The 21551-nt window shown below is 42.3% G+C and overlaps 1 protein-coding gene across 3 annotated transcripts in view; it reads left to right on the top strand.

Moving 5' to 3' along the window:
• Positions 1-21551, top strand: part of LRRC20 (leucine rich repeat containing 20) — a 113944-nt gene that overhangs the window by 71262 nt on the left and 21131 nt on the right. The window lies entirely within an intron of this gene.

Genomic DNA, 21551 nt, shown 5'->3' on the forward strand with positions numbered 1-21551 from the left:
AGGAGAGAGTGTGAAAATCAAGTGCCTTAACGTTAGATAACAATAGCCCAGATGACATCTCAAGGACAGAATTTTGTTTTGTAGTAGTTTTCCTCATGTTTTCTATTAAGGGAGTTTGAATCAGAACAGGATTTTGTTTCTTAAATAATTATCTGCTACCTATTCCAGCAGTTTGTCTGTCATCGAGTCACAGGTCTCATTTTGTTTCATCATAATCATCTCCAAAGCAACCAAATGTCATGCCACATACGGAGGATTATAGGCCAAATACAGACACATAAAAGCACATGCATCTCTTGAAATTAGAAATGGAGAAGCTGTCACGGCCTATATTATGTTTGAGCTAGTTAAGGTCACTGACTCTATGCATAAGCAACAGAAGCAGATGAACGCTTAACAACAAAGATCTGGTTTACTGGCAGAAGACTTTGTGATAAATGACAAAAGTATCACTGCAACTCACAGCAACTCTTTTTAAAGTTGGACAATTCAACTGACTGGAATGGCATAACTTAGAGTTACCAGTTTAATACTATTCTGTTTCATATTCGTTGTGTGTACCAGCACTTCTCAGTCTAAAGGCTTTCAGCATTAAAGAGTCCGTAGGAGGCCAAAATTTGACCTACCGTTTTTGTGTTCTTTGAAGCAGTGGTTCTCAACATTTTCCCTACTGCATGATCCCATGCTGCAACAGAAAAAACCACTGGGACCCCTTCTCCAGCTACAGGGAAAAGGAGGGTGTAGAAGGCAATGGAAACTACCGACGTTCAAGTTGCTTAAGAAACATCCTGTTTTTTTAAGCGTTAACGTAAGGGTGGTTGAACAAGCTGTTAAATTTATTAAAATAAATCACCTTACAACAGCTTTCACAGTCTGATTTCCAGTGCCATCAAATGGCAGAGTAATTTTTTTCCTCAAACTGGCTATCCTGCTGGGAAATATTATTTCATGGCAGTCCTCGCATAACTCTTGTACATACATAATTCAGCCTAGAACATTTCTCTTTTCACTTAACAACCTTTTCTTTTTTTGCCAAATCCTTCTTTGTTTCACCTGCAGTTCTCACCTCCTTCCACAAGTGGCTCCACTGAGATATTTAGGTTTAGATTTTCAAAGCCACTTAAGGGACGAGGATAGCCAATTCCTAACTGGTATCCAAATCCCCTAGGCAGCTTTGAAAAACTTCATCTTAATGTCTTTCCTCCCTTTTTGCTTTTGTAACAGCGTTCTGAAGATTTCCCTATTTTCTGTCAGCCCTGAAATGGGGAGATAGGATTTTCTCCCTCACTGCCCCTTTTGACAAGGAGCAACTTTGATGAATTCTGAAGCAAGCCACTGCCAGCCCCGTCTGCTGGAGTGAAAGTTGCTATAACTTGAGGTCTTTAAGGTAGAATAAAATGGGGAACCAATGGCTCTGTGAGCCCTCCAGAGAACGACTGGATTCCCTCTACAAAGTGTCTGGTGATGCTCTGCATTAAAGGACATTATGTAAGAGCAGATTCTGTTATATACAGTCTCTCTTACTCATCATGGCACATTAAACTTATATGGTAATAAATACTGAGCCATGATGGAGAAATAAAGAAATTAATTAACCAAGTAGACAAGGTGGGTGAGGTAATATCTTCTATTGGACCAATTTCTGCTGGTGAGAGAGACAAGCTTTCAAGCTTACAGAGAGTTCTTCTTCAGGTCAAATTAACTAGGTGACATTTGTAGCTGATTAAAAACTCTTGTAGCCCTCACAAGTAGTCCTGCACTCCACACTTCACCTATCCGAGAGCTATAACTTCAAGGATCTTCTGCTGAAGTAAATTACCCCAGTCATATGCTGCTAAATTAATCTGTGCCCTTTAAACATGCCAGACTTCATTTTCACATATGCACATTCTCCCAGCTTCAATGCCTTTTTGTGCTCAGTTGTGCTAAATGTTCTCCAATTACAATCTCTGCAGCCAAATAAGGAGAAGCATTAAGAAGCTCCAATTGTCCTATCATCTCTGCTGGAAGAACAGTACTCAGTGGGCTGAAAATCAGGGGTACCCTATGGGTCTAATAAGGATGTTGAGTCTCTGGGAAGAGGAACAGGGAGCAACTCAGTTTACTGACCTCTCAGCAGTGCATCTAATCACATGATGTGCCATTTCTTAAAGCTTTTCTTTCTTTCTTTCTGGCAAGCCCTAGCATCCTGTGATAACTCACTATACAAGATGAACATCTGAACCGGCCAGGGAGCCAGTAAGTACAGTTGTTTTCAGGCAATCAGCTTTTTCTGCCTTGAAAACTTCACAAGTAGGCAGCCTAGGGTACCTTACATTAAGTGCAAGGGATGCTAAAAACCTGCCATTTCACTGATCCTGTCTGTAACAGAATTAATCAGTAGGTTTCTGTTAGTACATGTGCTCCATGCAAGGCAACTAAGATGGATAGCGAAAATTACAATTTATGCTTTGTATCCCCCCATGTTTTGCACATGGTTTATTTTCATTGGATTTTAGCTTTGACCCAATAAAATCCTTTTTGGTCTCTCTGGTAAGGTAGCACAGAGCAAGAGAGACTGGGTAACAGATAATACCTTTTTAATTTGATCACAATAGACAAAACCTCTCTGTGAAGGAAGGATCAATTGTAAACTATGAGGCAACTATAATTGGCCCAGTTAGAGTATTTAGGCTGCTGGCCAGATAGTAAGCCAATTAAAAGCTTGCCCTGATACACAAATAAAGAGAAGCATGTTTTGAACAGGAGACAATGTCTGAAATTGCTTATAAGAAAGGAAGGCAAGAGAATAACTTCTTCCTCCTCCTCTTCCTCGTAATTATAGAAAGGAAAAAGATCATTGCAGAGGTTTTTTTTCCTTGTTGCTTGTTTGATTCAGATTCAGAGTGTGATAATGGTGCCAAGTTCTGAATCCCTTCAGAGTTATTTTCCACACTTCTCACATCAGAAATTCATTTTTTATGTGAGCTTTCTTATATTCACTTACTCTGCTGCAAAAATACAAGAAGAAATAGCAGAAGTCTATTTTTTTAAAGAAAATGGTATATGGTTTGAGTAATGTTTTTTGCAGTACAAGATTAAAATGCAAAAAAGAGAACCCTGTTGTCTGAAAACACAATTTAAAATAAGGTTGGAAACCTCTGATACTTTAACTAATAGTTCTGGTTTTTTTCACTGTGTTTTAACTTAGCTGGCACACCAGAAAACTAAGGGTTTGCGTACAGGGGAAGGTATTTTTTTTAATTATCTGGTGACTGTCTGTGAATTGGATAGTATGCTATGAAAACAGACTAAATCCATTTTGAGCTGAGTTAGTCTAGAAAAAAGCTTTGTGTGGATGTGTTTGTATTTCAGATTAACTTTTTCATTTCTGGCAGTCCTCTGACTGCTATCCCACACCCCGTTGTCTCGCAGCTGGATTGACCTGTCTGTTTACCTTTATGCCTTCTGTTGCTCTGGGGCCCTATTGACTGGATATTATCTCCCTATTTAAATGCTGGGCATGTAGCTAGGTATCCCGCATTTGTGAGTACACACTCCTGGAGTTAGATATCCTTCTCTGCATTAGAACAACCAAGTCTCAGGTTTCTGCATGGAGCCATGCAGATATCACGAATCCCCTTGAGATCTGGGAAGAGGAGACAGTCCAAACCTGCCTTAAAAACACCCACTAGTATGCCAAGATATAACAGGGTATATCAAAGCTGCTGACAGAGAGGAGTCATTCCTGGGACAAGTTGCAGTGGTGCAGCAAAGGAAAGGAGCTCTAGCAGAAGTATTAAAAAAACCAGGACAGCAACAAGACCATTGGCAACACCACGAGTTCCTGCCCCTACTATCGTGAGCTGGACTGGATTATGGCCAAGGAGGCTGATACCAAACCCAAATATTTCCTAGAGAACACCAATGGCACCCAAGAGGCCATGGCCCCTGAGCCCCATCAGGATTCCAGGATGGAGGAGATTACCGAGAGAGTCAGGATGTCTTCCCTATGCAAGAGCCTGAGGAGGAGAGAATGTTGGGGGTGGCTCCCAGAACCCAGGCAAACACCCAGCATGAGAATGCTGGGGAGAAGACCTCTTCTGCCAGTATGACATGCTGTGCTGCAGTACAACTGCATAGGGGAATAGAAACAACTTTTGTTCTGGGGACCCCAAGGTCACTGTCGACTTGGACAGATGTGAGCTGGGAGCCTTTCCGAGCTTGCTTGGCTTTTATTTCTCCATGCCCACCCTGCCACATGCTCAAAATGGTTCCCACTGCAGAGAATTTAATCTCCACAGATGTTATTTCTCTGAAATATCAAATACCATAGGCATCAGCCAAACTGTCACCCCCCAAACCCCACTTTCTGTGCTGCTTAGCATTCTTTCTCTCTCTGTCTCCCCCCTGGACGACCAACGCTCCTCACTCCCCTCTACCCCCGTCCCATCCTCACTCAATCTGGCAGCACCATAGGGGTTACAAATCAAATACATTGTAATGCAGGCATGTTTATTGAAACAGCAGGTACAGAGAGAGAAAAGGCAATACAAATATTTTGCTTCACAGTTTGAGCAATTCCCCAAGCTGTTGGCTACCTTAGCATTTGGGAAATATATTTCCTGAAGTGAGACATTTCAAAATGCATCGTGATTATAAAGTGTTTGTGGCTATTTTCAGTCAAACTCTCAGGGCTCGTCTACACTTGAAACACTACAGCAGCACAACTGTTTCAATATGGATTTCAATATAGATGGTCACTACAGCAATGTGAGGGATTCTCTCATCGACTTAGTTAGATCGATGGAAGAATTCTTCCACAGGCCTAGAGCAGTCTACGCTGGGGGTTAGGGCGACTTAACTGCATCACTCAGTGGTGTGGATTTTTCACACCCTTTAGCCACATAGCTGGGTCAATCTCACTTTTCAGTGTTGACCTGGCCTCAGCATTGTTAACCTCTTGGGTTCACAACAATCCCTTCAGAAATCTGTTTATTTTGCAGTGCACTTTGTGCTGAACTACAGATGTCATAAAAAAAATTAAGGTAAAGATGTTGCTGCATTTTGGCGCAAACGTTGCAAGGCAGTGTAGCCTTCTTGGGGCCATGTGCATAAACAGGGTAGTCCTTCCGCTCCTACAGACTGATCTGGGGGGACCATTCTGGTTGAATAGCAACACTGCATATCTTGCTGGTCTGCCCATTGGCTTTTTGAACAAGACCTTTCTCTGCCTTTTAGCAACATGCCTCAGGGGTAATCTCCTCCAAAGTACAGATGGTCTTCAGAGATGCATGTGCAATTATGAACCTGACCCCTGCCTCCCCTGCCGACCTTATCCACCTACTCTCCCCAGGGCCCCAGCCCACCACTGGCTTGCACAGGTGCACATGCCATTACTAACCAACCCCCTGCTTCTCTCACCCCCCATAACCTTCCTAGTCCACAACAAACCCTGGATTGGTACAAGGGTTCTATACAAAGTGGAAGTAAGGTGAAAAACATCTTATCTCCAAGCTTGGAGACCTCATGTCTGCAGCCCAGAAGAGGCATAAGAAGACCGATGGAGGGAAGGTCTCCTTAATGAAAAAGTAGAACAGAGAATTGACAAGGAAGAGCCTGGAAAAGGATAGGGGTATGTAGAAACAGATGCTGGAGATGATGCAGAATAATCATGGTTGATGCATTGGGTACCATTGGCTGAGAACCGGTCTAACACTGGGAGAAAGTGTTTTTTACCCAGAGAAAGTAAAGGCATGCATGAGACCCAACATCTGAAGAGAGGCACTCAGAGAGTCTAGAAGAGGGGACAGAGGTGCAGCTAGTGCAGCAATCGTGACACCCTCCTCTGCCCTCCCAGCTACCCTCTTTCCCCCATTGCTTGTTACACTCGTGTTGCATTTTGTTTCAAACTAGATTATAAACTCTTCAGGGCAGGGATTTGTGTCTTCCTGTGTTTTGCACAGTGCCTAGCAAAATGGGAACCCCATACTGTTCAGGGCCTCAGGGTGTGAATGTACCACAAACAGTTAATAGTTAAGTGTTTGTACAGCACTGAAAACATGTAAAGTATAATATGTTATTTTGTGATCTGGGCAAACATCCACCAGGGAATGGGTTGAAAGCTTGGACTTTGTTTCAGTGTAAACCTAAAATATATATAAATACAGATCATACCAAACTGAAAGGGTTACATTTTACCCTGCAGCAGCTGTTGCCCAGACTCCTTTAAAAAATTATAATGTGTCTTCCTGTCCAAATGTCATTACATTTCAGATTTATGACTAATCTATAGTAGAAAGAGTTTGCATATAGCTATAATGGCAAACAATCCTAGTGGAGATGCAGCTTATACCAGCAAACAAGTTCCCTGAACAAAATAAGCTGTAGCAGCAAAAGGATTTTTCTGACATTAGGGCCTTTGCTGCCATAGCTATGTTGGCTGGATGTATGTTTTTTTCATACTCTGAACCGACATAGCTATGCTGGCAAAACTTTAAAGTGTAGACCAGATCTGAGCAAAAAAATTATACCAGCAAAATCACTTTTATACCAGTTTAACTTCATCTGTGGTAGGGCATTTGCTGGTATATAAACATCATAACAAAATCAGACCCTGACCAACATTGCTATACCAGCAAAAGTTTCTAGTGTTAACCTGGGGCTCCACTGTCTGGATGAGATGGGGTACTCAGCAATGGGGGTGAAATCTTTATAGGTTCAATGAAGGAGTGAGTCTACCACTTTTCTCAGTGTAGAATATGGACCTATTTATGTTTCCAGTTAAAGTTAATTGGTGATGCACCCTAAGAATATTTGAGTCCCTCCTGCTGCTGCAAAGAATTACCGCTGACAGCAGCATAGTCGTGGAACACGTGAAACATAAATCAAAGGACACAAGAACTCTTAGCTTTTCATTCCTCACTTTGTTGGTTTGGTATTTATTTTTCAAACACCTGGAAGGGTCTTTTGTGATTAGCTAATCCATACAAATGCAGAAGGCGGGAGAGATGTAAAACTGCCTTTGATTCATGGAGTTGAGTGAAGCAGCTGCCTATATAATGCATGGTTAAACCCTAGAGTGATTTGCAGAAGTGCATCAAGCTAAAGCTTCATCACTTGACAAGTCTTGCTTTCTCTGGGGTCTTGGCATTCTTTTAATCTGAAAGAAATCTCAGGAACACAAGGAATGTTTCTGAGATAAAATATTTGGCTTCTTTTAATTTCATAGTGTCAGGTTCCATCCTTTTCCAGTTTCACTGGATTCTGAGTTAAAATGGAATTGGAAACATTCTTTAGTGTTAGTAAAAAACGCATTGCTTATTATCCGGTGATACTTGCATAGATTAAGTTTACATGGTTCAAAAAAAGTGTAGTTAAACTGGTGTCATTTTGGTGTAGGTGAGAGGAGTCAAACCTGTGATGGCAAAAGGACAGATCTGTGTGAAACAGTATCATTGTTTGGTGTTACTTTGAATGATCATTTAACATTGCTACTTGCCTTGTGTACATTCTGATCCACAGATGGGATAAATACTATGCATCCAACTTATACTTATTGTGAATGACAAAATTCAATTGCATTTGTATATTTTTGCTTGTCATACAACAAATGTTGGACTGGAGAAAATGAAAGGAGAAAGAATAGGATCATACTAGTATGTGTGGTGACAAAGTCATGCTGGATGGCTGCAAGAGGGTGGTCCTGTTGGGTTCTGGGAAGTGGGCAGGCTTGTGCCTTGCCTGCCCACTTCCTGGATCCCAATAAGGCTAAAGGCTCCTCCCCCAGCCTAAGGAGAGGAGCTACTGAGCCTGGGACTCAAATAAGTATGAGAGACAACAAAAGAGAAAACAAGGACAGGTGTGAAGGTGAAAGGGTCAAAAGTAGGGAACCTGAAGGGGACACTAAGCAGAGAATCCCAGACAGCACCCACTGCTCCTCAAAGGGTGTGTTAGCCCTAGAATTGTAAAGGCCTTTTTTCCTACAAGTTGAGAAGGGTTTGCCTTAGGTAAATTAGGGACACCTGAGTCCAATTAAGGACTGCCTGAGACCTTTTAAAACCCCTCCTCTGGTGGGAGGGAGGAGAAACAAGCTGCTGCAAGGCTAGTGGCAGTAGGGAAATAGGCTTCTCCAGGATGAGAGGCTGCCCCCTCTCCTCATGGAGGAAAACAACTAAAATTGAATGCCTGTTTAGAGGAAGGACTAATAGCCCGGGGTCAACAGCAGGACACCCCCTGCTCAGTGAGGGGGCAGGGAAAGGTATCCCCCTTTGTTTTTGTGTTTGTAAATTTGTTTCCTTTCTTCTTAGGCCTGCACCAAGGCCTACCTTGAAAATACTGATAAGTAAACACAGAAGGGAAAGAGAAACACTGTCTAGAAGGTTTCAGAGTAACAGCCGTGTTAGTCTGTATTCGCAAAAAGAAAAGGAGTACTTGTGGCACCTTAGAGTAAATTGGTTAGTCTCTAAGGTGCCACAAGTACTCCTTTTCTTTTTACTGTCTAGAAGGGGGCTGATTTACTCCAGGCCTCTCTACCACCAGAGGGGGAAGTGCTAAGTCCAGTGAGATGGAGGAGGTGCATTACCACGCATAGATACAAGCTTAACCCTTGGCAATTTAATGAGAGAGGCCAGCCAGCAGATGCAAACAGACAAAGGGAGGGAGTGAGGGGAAAGGAGGAAGGCAATGGACTCAAGGAAATTGTTCTAATGGTAAATAGCTATGAAAGGAGAATCAGAACCATGTTTTTTTAAGAGTCTTTAGAATATGGTCCTGATTCAGCAAAGCACTTAGGCGTGTGCTTAACTTTAAGTCAGTGAAACTAATCATATGCTTAAAATTAAGCATGTGTAAGTGCCTTGCCGAACCAGTGTCCTTTAACACATAAAACAGTAATGTAAACAGGATGTCTAGCTGTTAACCTATAAGGAGATTGGAAATCGTTTGATTATATTAGTGGATTTTTTTTTTGTTTTTGTATTGTTTTGTAGAACAGGTGATAAGTCTAATAAATCAGAGTTATCTTTTTATAAGGTGGATTATACTTTGTGACCAAGTCCCCAACTGCATGGGATAACATCTTATAAAGAAGATCTCTGAGACCTAGCCACTTTACTTTTGCCTGATGTTTAAGACATTCTGTTACAAATAAGTAAATGGAGTGTTTCATTTGATGCTTTTTCTGAAATGTTGCTAACAGGTTTATATTTCCAATTTTACAACTCATCTTCCAGTAGTACAGTAATCAAGAGTCCAGCATTGAGCACAGGATGCCATCTAGTCAGATTTTTAGAAGAAAATGTCATGAGCAAATAAGTGCTGCCCGCTTGCCGACAGTGATAAAAGCCTTTTACATAAATAAGTCAGGAATTCAAGTTTCCATAGAAAAGCAGAACTTTCCAGGCTTTGATTTATATATTTATTATAATGATGGTGCAAGGTTCCACACAAAAACTGTATAGTCTATTTATAGCAACAGCGGAGTCTATTTATAGCAACAGCGGGGCCACAAGGCATAGAGCAGTTGTGTCTGTCTGCAGACTCAGTGCTGCCTCCGTTCAGAACATCTTTGCAGCCATAAGGGTTAGAAACCTACTTTTTTAAATTAAATAACAGTTTAAAATCTTCAGAAGCTACCAGAGAAGGGCTGGTATGGTGTATTACTACAAGGGGACTTAATCTGACCCCGATCCTTATGCTTCAGGATACAAACCAACTGTGACAGCCTAGAGTTAAGAAGAAACTTCTCAGATAGGGAGGTTATTATTTAATTGGCTGTCAGGGAGGCTTTATATTATCTTCTGAATCCTTTAGTATCATCTGTTGGGGACAGAATGAAGGGATTATTGATGTGATCAGTGTGGCAGTTCCCTCTGCTCTGCAAAAATGGAGACCTTCATACCAAGAGCTGTCATTCCAGCCCCTTTAACCAAGCATTCGTTTCAGTATCATTACACATCATTAAGAAAGTGTTCATCACTTGACTTTGTATCTAACTCCAAACTCTCACTGCATTTACTGACTGAATCGTTGCTCTGCCACTCAGGAAAAGGCTTTTATTTTTGCAGGGCACAAAATGGGATGAACTGACTGATTCTGGCAGGTTATTTTCCTAGAAGATTAACCCAATGAAATGGATTCAGTGTAAAAATTAATAAAAGGAGGAAATTTACAGCATGTACTGGGCTGCAGTACCTCTTTAGGGTTTGTTGTTCAGAGGCTGCTTGGCTGGACTTCCTTTTAGGGTATGCCTATGGAGCAACTAGACACTTGTGGCTGGTCTGTGCCAGCCGACTCGGGCTTCTGGAGCTTGGGCTGCAGGACTGTTTGATTGTTGTGTAGACTTCTGGGCTCAAGCCTGAGCTCTGGCACCCTCCTATCTTGCAGTGTCCTAGAACCTGGGCTCCAGCCTGAGCCCAGAAGTCTACACAGCAATCAATCAGCCCCAAAGCCTGAGCCTCGCAAGCTGAAGTTGACTGGGCAGCCATGGTATCTAGTTGCTATGTAGACATACTCTTAGAGAGTAGGGCTTAGCTGACCCAAGCTATGGCTTGAGCTGCCCTAGTTTCTATTTTGGTTCAAGTTCCTAAACATGAAAGGTGGTTGTAGCTGTGTCAGTCCCATAATATTAGAGAGACAAGGTGGGTGAGTGAGGTAATATCTTTTACTGGACCAACTTCTGTTGATGAGAGACAAGATTTCAAGCTACAGAGAGCTCTTCCTCCGGTCTGGGAAAGGAAGAGCTCTGTGTAGCTCAAAAACGTGTCTCTCTCACCAACAGAAGTTGGCTCAGTAAAAGATATTCCAGTACCTCATCCACCTTCTCTCTAAATGTGAAAGGATCAGTCATCAGAAATAACACCAACATTTATTGCCCTTTGGGTTTAGAGGCATATTCATTTGTTACCTGAAGACTTATTGTACTTTGAAGATGATGAAACTGCCTCATTAATATGAACAGTTATGCTACTAGTTGGCCATGAGGTGTGGGCTAGCTTTGCTTCACCCCTCTTGCCCTAGATTCTGTATGGCATATGGTGTGGTATGGAGCACTACTGCATACTTCTACTGTCATTCCTCCATGAGGTGTGTTAACATTATGATAAGAAACCTCTGAAGAAGTGACAGTGATATTTTAGTCTCTTCGGTGTCCCTCTCTAAAAACTGTGAATATTCTGTTTGGTACACATGGACAAATACAATCATTAGACTTGTAAAATCTTTCAAACAAAACTAAAAAGGGGCGGGGGAAGAGACCACATGTCTTCACTGACATAACCAGATCTAGTAAAACAAATATTTAATGTTACAAAGTGAAGCATTAGGAGTCATAACAAACTGAACAAAAGTGACAGCCATCAAATTACATGCAGATAAAAGGGCAATTATTTTTCAGAGTGAATTTTTAAAGAATTAAGTCTGACATATCACAGCAGACACGATTCACATGAGGAGGTGAATATCAGGAGCAGCCAACATTTTTAGGTGTTTATCTGGGATCAACTGATAAGAGAACCTTATTTTCAAAACTGTCTGTTAGGATCCGTATTTGATTAGAAGTGTCAGGTATGTACCATACTTGTCTGTAAAAGTCTGACACATTAGATAAAGCTGTGCTGTTAGTTACTAAAGCCGGGGGAGAATTTCCCTCTTCCAGATTTCCCCTCTCCCCCCTGTATGTTGGCATTCTGGAGGAGCAGCACAAATGGGGAATGTAGTAGTACCACACAGAAAAGCTGCTTCGAGTGGGGAATCTTGAAAACTTACTCCTGAGCTCTGACTTTCAAGGCTTACCTGTCACTTTGATGAACTGTTTTGAATATTAATAACTTCATGCAGTGGAGTTTCATTCAGCAAGTACCAATTAAAAGATCAAACCTAGTTCATCCTGCCCTTGGTATTATACTTTTTTTTTCTCCCAGCGGCCAGTTAAAGAAACAAAGACAGCAGGGAAAGAGGGAAGTAGTGTTCGCCACATGAGGGAATTTCTATGTGTAAATATATTGATGGGGAAGCGTTGACTATTGTTGTTGAAAGCAGCAAGTCAAATATCCATCTTCTGTTTAAAAATGCTAGGATGAAGATGCATTAGATTGCTCAGTGGAAAATGTCTTTCTATTTTGTTTCTTCTTTCAGGACTTACTGTATCCTATTGTGTGGGAGGGCGTTCAGGGCTGGGGCAGAGGGCTAGGGTGTGGGGGGTGAGGACTCAGGGTGGGGCTGAGGATGAGGGTCTTGGGCAGAGGGTTGGGGTGAGGGCTCTGGCTGGGGGTGTGGGCTGTGGGGTGGGGCTAGAGGTGAGAGGTATGGGGTGTAGGCTGCCCCAGGGCTACAGTGGGGAGAGAGGATTCCCCTCCCCCAGCTTGCTCTCCCTGCAGCAGCTCTGGGGCTGGAGCCACGGGACAGGCGCTTCTCCCCCAGCTGTGGCAGGACTGGAATTGGGCTGGGCTGGGTTGGGGCTGGGGAAAGGGGTGCCTCTCCCCCCGGCAGGGGATGGTTTGGGGAAGGGGTGCTTCTCCGCGTGGCAGGGGCTGGGTTGGGGGAAGGGGTGCCTCTCCCTGCCGCAGTCCTGAGCTCCTGCGCGGCGCTTAATAGGCTGCCACATGGCCGCGCAGCTTAGAGGGAATTTAAGCCTTGATCAGACTAAATCTTACTGTGTTCTGAGATCATGTAGGTATGATGTTTTTTCAGCACTCCACCTGTTCCTCACTGTGGAGAATATAGCAGTAGATGAGGTACAAGTGGACCTTTCCTGTGGTTAAAAAAACAACATGTAGCACAAGGAGGCCCTTGATGTGGTATTTTACATGTACTGAAAGTGCATTACAGCTCATTCTAGCTCTGCAAAAGGCTTTGTAGTTTTGTGCTGCTCATCTTTCCTGCTAACAAGTCACTTATTAGCACTTCCTAATTAAAGGCCTTAGTTGCAGTCCCATTCAGCTACATGGATATTAAGCAATGCAAGGCTGTAATTTTCTCTAATTCTTCCCATAATTGCTTTGGCATAGTAGCTCTTAAACTACACATGAATACTGTACATGAAACATAGTGTGAGTGTAGGGAGATCTGGACCTATAGTTCGAAAGAAGTCTATGGCATACAGGGGCAGAAAAGCAAGTGCAAGCTATGCAGAAAAACCTCTTACTGATAATAACTTTGAGATTAATCCTATCCTGAGGCACATGGTGGAGTTAGGAGACCAGAAGGTTTTTCAGATCACTACAAAAGACAATGAATAGCAAAAGCCAAGAAATTAATTCACAATGAGGCACAGTCAATAACTCTGCAAGGCAGCATTGTCTCCCTCTGAGAGCTGTTACTGGTCATCATGGTCCTGAAGTGATGAACTGAATCTACACTGAGCTTACAACTGACATGTAACAAAAGGTGAAAAGAATCCCTGCCCTTCTCCCAGTCCTACACTGTGGTAAAACAAAGGAATTGCTGAGCCTAATGGGCGGTGAAAGCTACACAGCTCCTCCCCTTCTTCCCCAAAATATATATAAATAATACTTGACATTTCTGTAGCACCTTACAACTGAATACTTCAGTTTGTTTTAGGCATATTAATTAATGTAGCCTCCCATTAGTCTGGGAGATAGAGAATTATTTACAATTAAGGAGAACACTGAAGCATGGAGAAAGTAAGTGACTTACTCAAGCTATAGAGTAGCAGAGCTGAAAATAGAATCTAAGGGCCAGACGCTAGCCCCTTCTGTGTCCCCTATGTATTGTTCTACTGCTATACAGGACCATAAAAGGGACTGAGTGGTCCCCAGGGGAATTCCCCTATTACAGGGATAGTGCAGAACTTGCATATGCAGCCCTTCTCTGCCCTCATTACATTCTCAACTCCTAGCGTAGGGACTTACTAAGGGTGGGAGGGAGAATGGCTGGTCTGCTCAACATCCCTGAAGTTCTTGCAGTAGTGGGGAGGCTGTCATAAATTAGAACAGCTCTAACAGCTGCTGTGATCTACTGTGAGGGCCACACTGGATATGTCTACACTGCAACGTAAGCCCGGGATCAGTGGGACTCGAGCCCACAGACTCAGTGCTTGTAAGTCTGGGCTTCAGCGTCCACCCTGAATATTTAAACCTAGGTTTCGAATATCTGGACCTGGGTCTCACATTCACACTCGGGCATCTAAACTGCACTACGCAGACCATAGTTCCTAGCACCCTCCCCAACTGTAGCCACTCAGGACCCATGTTTGTGGAGCACTATGGGAACACTTGATTGTCCATCTTGCTGCACTTTACAGGAAGTAGTCACAGCCTGCCAATACAGCCTGCCAAGCTATCTTTTGGGTCAGCATGCTCCAGGCAACTGGAGCCAGGAACATGGAGGAGTGACTATTTGAAGTACTCGTCCTGCTTGGCTATTTACTCCTGTTTCACGAAACAGGCAGAGCATCCATGAGGCGCCGGTGGACATTTCAGTGGCATTTTCTGATCCACCAAAGGCACCTGATGGAGAAGGAGGAGAACCATGATGCAGACATGGCAAACTTACACTGGCTGATGCTGTTTCGCGACTGTCAATTTAGCCGTTGTAGATCGGCACTTATGTAGCAGGGCCACAAGCACAGACTGGTGGGATCACATCATGATGCAGACCTGGCATGCCCAGCAGTGGCTCCAGAACTTTCTCATGAAAAAAGCTACTTTTCTGGAGTTTTTTGAGCAGCTTACCTCGACACTCCAGGGTCAGGACACGTGCGTGAGGGCAGTCGTGCCTGTCCAGAAGCAGGTTGCTATAACCATCTGGAAGCTGGTTACCCCAGACTGCTACAAGTCTATTGCTAACCAGTTTGGTGTTGGAAAATCAGTTGGTGTTGGCAAAGTGATGGAGCAGCTTTTTGAAGCAGTCAGGCTTGTGGTTTACACCAAAGAGGCAGCTATAAGCAATATCCCTGAAGTAACTGCCCAATGGGACTTGTGCCCATAGTTTGCCCTCTTCAAGGAGCATGAAAACACGAACAGCAAAAGGCCAAAAGCCTGCATAAACTCCATTGTTACGCAGGCTTTTGTGGACCACAGAGGCTGATTAATGGATGCAAACATGGGCTGCACTGGAAAAGTTTATGACCTCAGGGTTTTCCGCCAATCGAGAGTCTACCTTCGTGGACTGTCCAGGACATTATTCCCACCAAATGACATTGTCATAAATGGAGTAACTGTCCCTACTGTTATTCTAGGGGATCCCAGGTACCCTCTTTTGCCTTGGCTTATGAAGATACGCTAATCTCAAAGGCCCTCGCAAAAGAAGGTTTAATTACACACTCAGTAGACCAGTGACTGAAAGTGCATTTGGCAGACTGAAATCCCACTGGTGCTGTTTACAGTGTCATCAGTGCTGTCTGCATTATTGTGAAGAGCTCAGCAAACCACAATCTTTGTGAATCTAAAGGTAAGCCATTTGCCCCTGAATGGACCTATGACAGTAATATATTGCTGAACCAGTACACTCAGGATGAAGAGCAGGTCAACCACTGTGCTTAATCGTCATAATTAAAATGGCTTGTAACCCATGGCGATGCTTAAAATGAGGACTATTTCACAGTTGAAATCCAGGGCTTTTTCTGCTATATCATTCCGATAGTAACATCACTGTAGCATTTCGTAGCAGCCTTAGGAATACAGAGAATGGGAAGCTTTACATGCCTACCAGAGGTGAAAACAAAGAGAAGAGGAACAATTAACAATAGTTTTCCATCTGTAAGGCAAAGCCAGAACTCCAGCTGTCTAGGCTGGAGTTGCCGTGGGACTGCAGAATTATTTCTGCGACACTTCAGAGACTTTCTTTCTTCGAAAAGGTTTTTTAGGAGAAAAGCTGTTCCCAATCGACTCAGAAGACTTAGGGCCAGACCCTGTTTGCCTCTTCAGTTGGGCCATTACAGTAGCCTGGAATCACCAGGACGTAATCATATCCCTGCCAAAACCCTTACACTGGCCTCAGAGCGGCAGGGTTGCACAGGAGCCATTTATTTTAATAAAATACTCCTATCCCTAGCTGCTCTGCAGGTTCCTCCTATCCCTGGAATGACATCAATGTGGTGGTTTAATATACTTTATTTCCCCTTTGTAAGGAATAACTCCAGAGCCACTTGTGAGTTATGCAGGCATCCTAAATTCCAGCCAATAAAAGCTGTATTTACAGTGTTCTTTGGTCACATGCTTTCTGCTTCTGCCACATGAATTAGAGATACTCTAATTCAGATCAGTACGGTTATCATTCTGAGGTGCAAGGACACCCAGCAGCTGCTGTTCGGGGGATATTGTAATTCTCACTATCTGGTGATGAGCAAAATATTTTCCCTTCTCCCTCATTGTCATGTGTTAATTTTTAAACCAGAGACACCTATTACACTGACAAAATACAGGAATGCACAAAATCTTATAGGTAACTCGGCGGAAGAGGTGAAATAGTAGGATTTGGCAAGTATGCAAGCAATGTGCTGGCTCTGGCAAATGTAGACAGGCTGCTTGATGCTATGGCAGAATTTTGGGTTCAGCTGTCGGCCTGGGATTTTCAGGAGGCTAGTCTGTGATGCTGGAATCATTACAGAAGAGGAAGTGTGTGGTATCTAAGGATATGTCTACTAGAGTAAAAGGCAAGCTCCTCCCTTAGGGTTCACTTCAAACAAGTGTTAAAATGCAACTTGCCCTCCCTATGCTAGAGATTTAAAACATAGTGGCTTAACATGTTTAACAAACACATATCCCTATCCTAGTCTAGACATACCCAAAGAGACACCACTTGCTTCTGAGCTCTACTCTCTAGAAGGGGTAGCAATGGACAGGACTTGAAGCTTGCAATAACTGAGAACTTGCAAGCTCTCATTCCTCCACTTTCAGAAATTTGTATTAATTGGGATTCTTTAATTAAGTTCCTTTCCATTGCGAACTCTAGCCAGATCTACTAAATGCTGCCATGGTTAAAGCAGAATGATATTCAGAATACTGAGCACAAAAGTGGCACCAACTTTCTGCCCAATATTTACTACTGTCTGTGCTGCAGAGTCCCATCTAGGCATGAAAAAGCAAAGGTGCATTCTCTTTTGCCTTGTACTCCTCATCAGCAATCCTAACAACTACAATTCAGTTACCTGTATTATTGGTGGTGATCAAAAGCAGAAGGAATGTGATTTGATTGTCATGCACCAGACTGAACTTTCAGTGAATTGGCCCTTGGCAGCACCAGGATAGAGAGGCCCAAAGCCCCCCATTCCCTGGCTCTGCATGAGCATAGTGATGTAATGTAACAGGGCCTAAGACCCAATTGGTTGCATTCAGCTGCCACAATTCTCGGTGTTACAAATAGAAATTATTTAATTATTCAGTCCATCTCCCTGCCAGCTTAGGCTCATCCCTTAGAACTATCTAATCTAATTTTCAAAATCCAAATCAAGAGAGGTAGACAGAATTACAGCTAGCAGCTTTGCGTCCCAAATGAGTAGGCTAGACATACTGAATTATGCAAGCGGAGAATTTGGCCCATTGGATTTCACTAGCACATGGTGCAACCTGGCAAGGACAGATAAAGAATGGCCATACTGAAATGACCAGTTAATATTTACTTTCTACTGACTGTGTTTGAATAACTTATATGCTGGGAAAGGAAGAGTACAGTGAAGCTTAGCTGTTCTGCAACTTTTTAACAGAAGAATAGGGCTTTGTATGTTTCATGATTCAGTGGCCGTGGAATTAGTTATGGAATCCATCACTGCTGCAAAATTAGACTCTAGGTTCTAAGTTTTTTGTTTTTTTTAAAAAAAAGGTTCTAGCTGCAAGGGAAATATGAGTGTAAATAAATTCATTGTGCCTGCCTGAGTCCACAGACATCCTGCAAAAATTTGCATTCAGAAATGAACTTTCCCTTTTCATATCAATGGGGGTATTAATGCTGAAATCTAACTATGTACATTTCAGTTTCAAGACTGTTAACTCTTTTACTGCTGCTTATTTTAATATCAAACTAATGTGCTTATCCCACAAACCCAAACTCCAGGGGCCAGAAGCTTCCATTTTCTCCTAGCCAACTGCAAAACCCTAGCCCTCTATGATAGTTATGCATTTTCAGTTCAAGATTCTACAGCACATGGACAATTAAAAATATAGGGATTGCATACCCTAGTAAATAAGAAGGGCTACTGGCTTGACTGTATTATTAATTTTCATAGTTAAGTTAAATAATTGTTGGTTTCACTAAATTATCTGAAACTGCTGTGTCACCACCGCTCTGTTGCACTGGAAGGCTGCCGAATGCAATAGTAGTTCTGCAGAACGTAGGTCACAGCCATGTTTTCAGCTGCTAAGGAATGGGCAACGGGTGGAGAAAAGAACTTCATTGTCCTTATTAGAATTATTTTTCATTTCATTTAAAAAGAAAAACGATAGAAGGGCAGCAGCGTTTCCCATTGATAAATACTAGTCTAGCTCTCCTGGCAATAATGAAGTAAGGGAGTCCTTCCCATCTTTCAAAAAATACAGACCCTTCTTCCTTTCTATCTCATTGCTCCAGAGATGTCTCTTTATGACTTGTTGCAGCATAGGTCTCATTAAATAGTCTTTTCTGTAGGTCCTGTCAAGAATTTAATGTTCTGTTTCTGCACAACATAGGTACTGTTCATGTAAACAAGGACCAGAAACAGGAATCTATATATTTCCTTTGTTTGTTTTTTGAGTTTAGAGAATCAGTTTATTTCAGTCAGTGCTTACAAGTTCCAATGTGTATACTCTGTGAGTTGTGTAAGAAAGGTATAGATTAACACATTGGTCCCCCAGTAATCATCCATGCTCTTGTGTTTGCCCATGGGGTAAAATTGGCTCCCTGCAGATAGCCATCAGTGTCATGGCATAAACTGACATGTTACTTGCTACACTGAATAGGTAAGAAACAGCAATCCTGCTACTTGAGAGGACTTTTAACTCTGTGGATGACATTCCTGAGAAGTACCTGTTTTTCCATTAGCATGTAAATATTATCCCTTGCTGCGGTACAACAAATGGAGCTTGATATGTTTTCTAAAGATGTATAGCTATACTGGAGAGACATGGATGCCAAAAGAGAATGGGTCAGTTTCTGTTTCATATGAAAAAAATACTTTTTGTAATTTGGGGTTTTTTTACACAGACATGAAAAAGGACTAAGATAAATATGAATGCTGTGCAGTGACAGAACGGACAAATGCGCTAGTTGGCAGCGGCAATGCAGATTAAAGGAGAAGGCAATGAAGATCTTGCTGCTATTAAATTAAATGACTGTACCCTGGAGGTTAGGGCACCCACCTGGAAAGTGGGAGAACCATGGTCCAGTCCCCTGTTCCAATCAGTTGCTAATTATATATTCAACGTGGAATTTCACCAGGGGAGAGTGAGGGAGCCCCACATGAAAATATTGTATAGCTCAATGGTTAGAGCACTCTCCTAAAAGGCGTAGGAGGCCTCTGCCCTGCAGGCAAGATAGACATTTGTCCTCCCATCTTTCCCCAGTTAGGGGAATAGATGCCTAAGTATCTTTGTGGATCTAGGTCTTGGCCCCTGTCAGGAAGTGTTCAGCACTGGGCAGGAACAATCTCTAACTGAACAGTGTCTTCATTTGGAATAGTAGCCCAAAATAATATAGGTGGTGGTAATGTAAGATCGCTGCATTAATTTGTCCCCCTGTAATAGAGAAGTTAATTTAGCAGACTTATGCAGAAATGAATTTTATAATTGGGTTCCATTCTTCTGAAAAAAGAGGGGACTAAACCTATCTGAGCTCCATCTCATATAGCCTCGTACTGAGGGTTAGGATCTAGAGCTGTTCGTTTTGAGAGAGAGCGATAAAAGGCTGTTCACAGTTTGCTAGTTTCCCTGATGTTAAAAAAAAAACCCAACCTGCATTACATTTCAACATTAAAATCTTCTGTCTGATCAAAAGATTAATTTCTCCTTCCATATCAGCATCCATAATGTCATGGGTAAGAGGAGTTTCTTTTTATGGAATATATCTACTTACATTCATTGAATTGCATAAATATGAATCTTTGATAATAGAAATGTTGTTAATAATAGGACAGGTGTTTTACTTGGAGATATATATATAGATCTCCAATGGAGTAACACTGTTTAAGTATTCCTACCAGTGCAACTTTTGCATTAGATAATGATACTGACTTATTTCCAAACAAAAAGCTATGTTAAAATGGAGAGAACATATCAGTAATGTAAGGGAAACAAATGTTACAAAAGTGTTTTAATTATGTCCAAAGTAAGCATTACAAACTCAGAGCATTCAGAGTTAAGGATATATTTATATTACAATGCATGGAAATACACAGTTAGGGCAACTGTAGTGATGCCACATTATAGCCATATGATTAAGTTAAGGCATTTTGTGGTCCCAGCTTCGATTAAACAGATTTTTAAAAGTTAACTCCCCTCCTCCCGTCTGCCCTTCTCATGGTTCCGCTTTAAATCCTCAAAATAGGCACATAGGCTTTGTGGTGGCACACTGCATATGGGTGACTTTACTCCCTGCAAGTGTCCAGAGTTCTGTCTCCTGAGTCTAGTAACTCAAATAAGTTTATGCTATTTGATATCCCTGTTAATCCTCCAGAACCAATGCAGTTAAAAAGATTGAGCTGAATTCTATTCTTGGCTGTACAACAGCAGAATTGTTTACTACATTCCAGGTCCAGGGCTAGTCAGTTACAACCGTTCATACATTGACAGCAGTGGAGTTCCACAAGTGTCACTAAGGGTATAATTGGAAGGCAATAAAGATGCACAGGTGTAACTGAGGGCAGCAGTTCCCCTGCATAAACTTCTGTTGTTGTTAATGATGCACGTGAAGTAAAGAACCCTTCTTGATTCTCAGGGTCCAGTGGATTTATCCCTGGGGCCCATACAAATACTAATTATCTTGTTTCTGGTATGCAACAGAAGTTAGGTTTTTTTTAAAGTACCTCCTAAGAGAGGGTATCACCAGACGCTGCTGCCTCCCCCCGGATCCCACAAGCACTAGAGCAAGGTAGTCTGAGAGAAGAGAAGGAGATTATCGCATTATAGATTTAGGATTAAAAATGTAAAAGCACCTCAGTTATTGAGAAACCTCAGTCCCATTGACCGCTTTTGAACATTTTATCATTAGTCAATAACTAGCCAAAATGATACTCTTCTGACTTTGACTGAAACCTGAAGAACCCACATTTGCAATGGTCAGACTTAGATGAGCCAGAATGTGATGAAAGCTCTGATTAAGCCAAGTGAAACCCTAACAGCCTTTTCCTTTTGAGACAGTCAAGTCTTGTGCTTGATAGCTAAGGAAGGCAGAGACTGTTACAGAAGAGAGGCGTAGTTGGAAGCAGCTCTTTTCTCTGCACACACAGCATCAATTCCCAGTGCTGCTGGTGTGGCAGAGGCTTCACTACATTATCTGTAAATGCTACAGGACTGAATTTTACTTATCCGGGAAGGAGCCCTTGCTCTCAGGCTCCTTGAGGAATTTAGAGGCAGCAAGATAATCAAGCTCCCTGGACCCTTTGGTTTGAGACTACCCCTGATGGCAGCTGAACACAGCAGGGA

The sequence above is a fragment of the Lepidochelys olivacea genome, assembly GCF_965140295.1.
Source record: "Lepidochelys olivacea isolate rLepOli2 genome assembly, chromosome: 7".
In the NCBI taxonomy this organism is placed as follows: domain Eukaryota; kingdom Metazoa; phylum Chordata; order Testudines; family Cheloniidae; genus Lepidochelys; species Lepidochelys olivacea.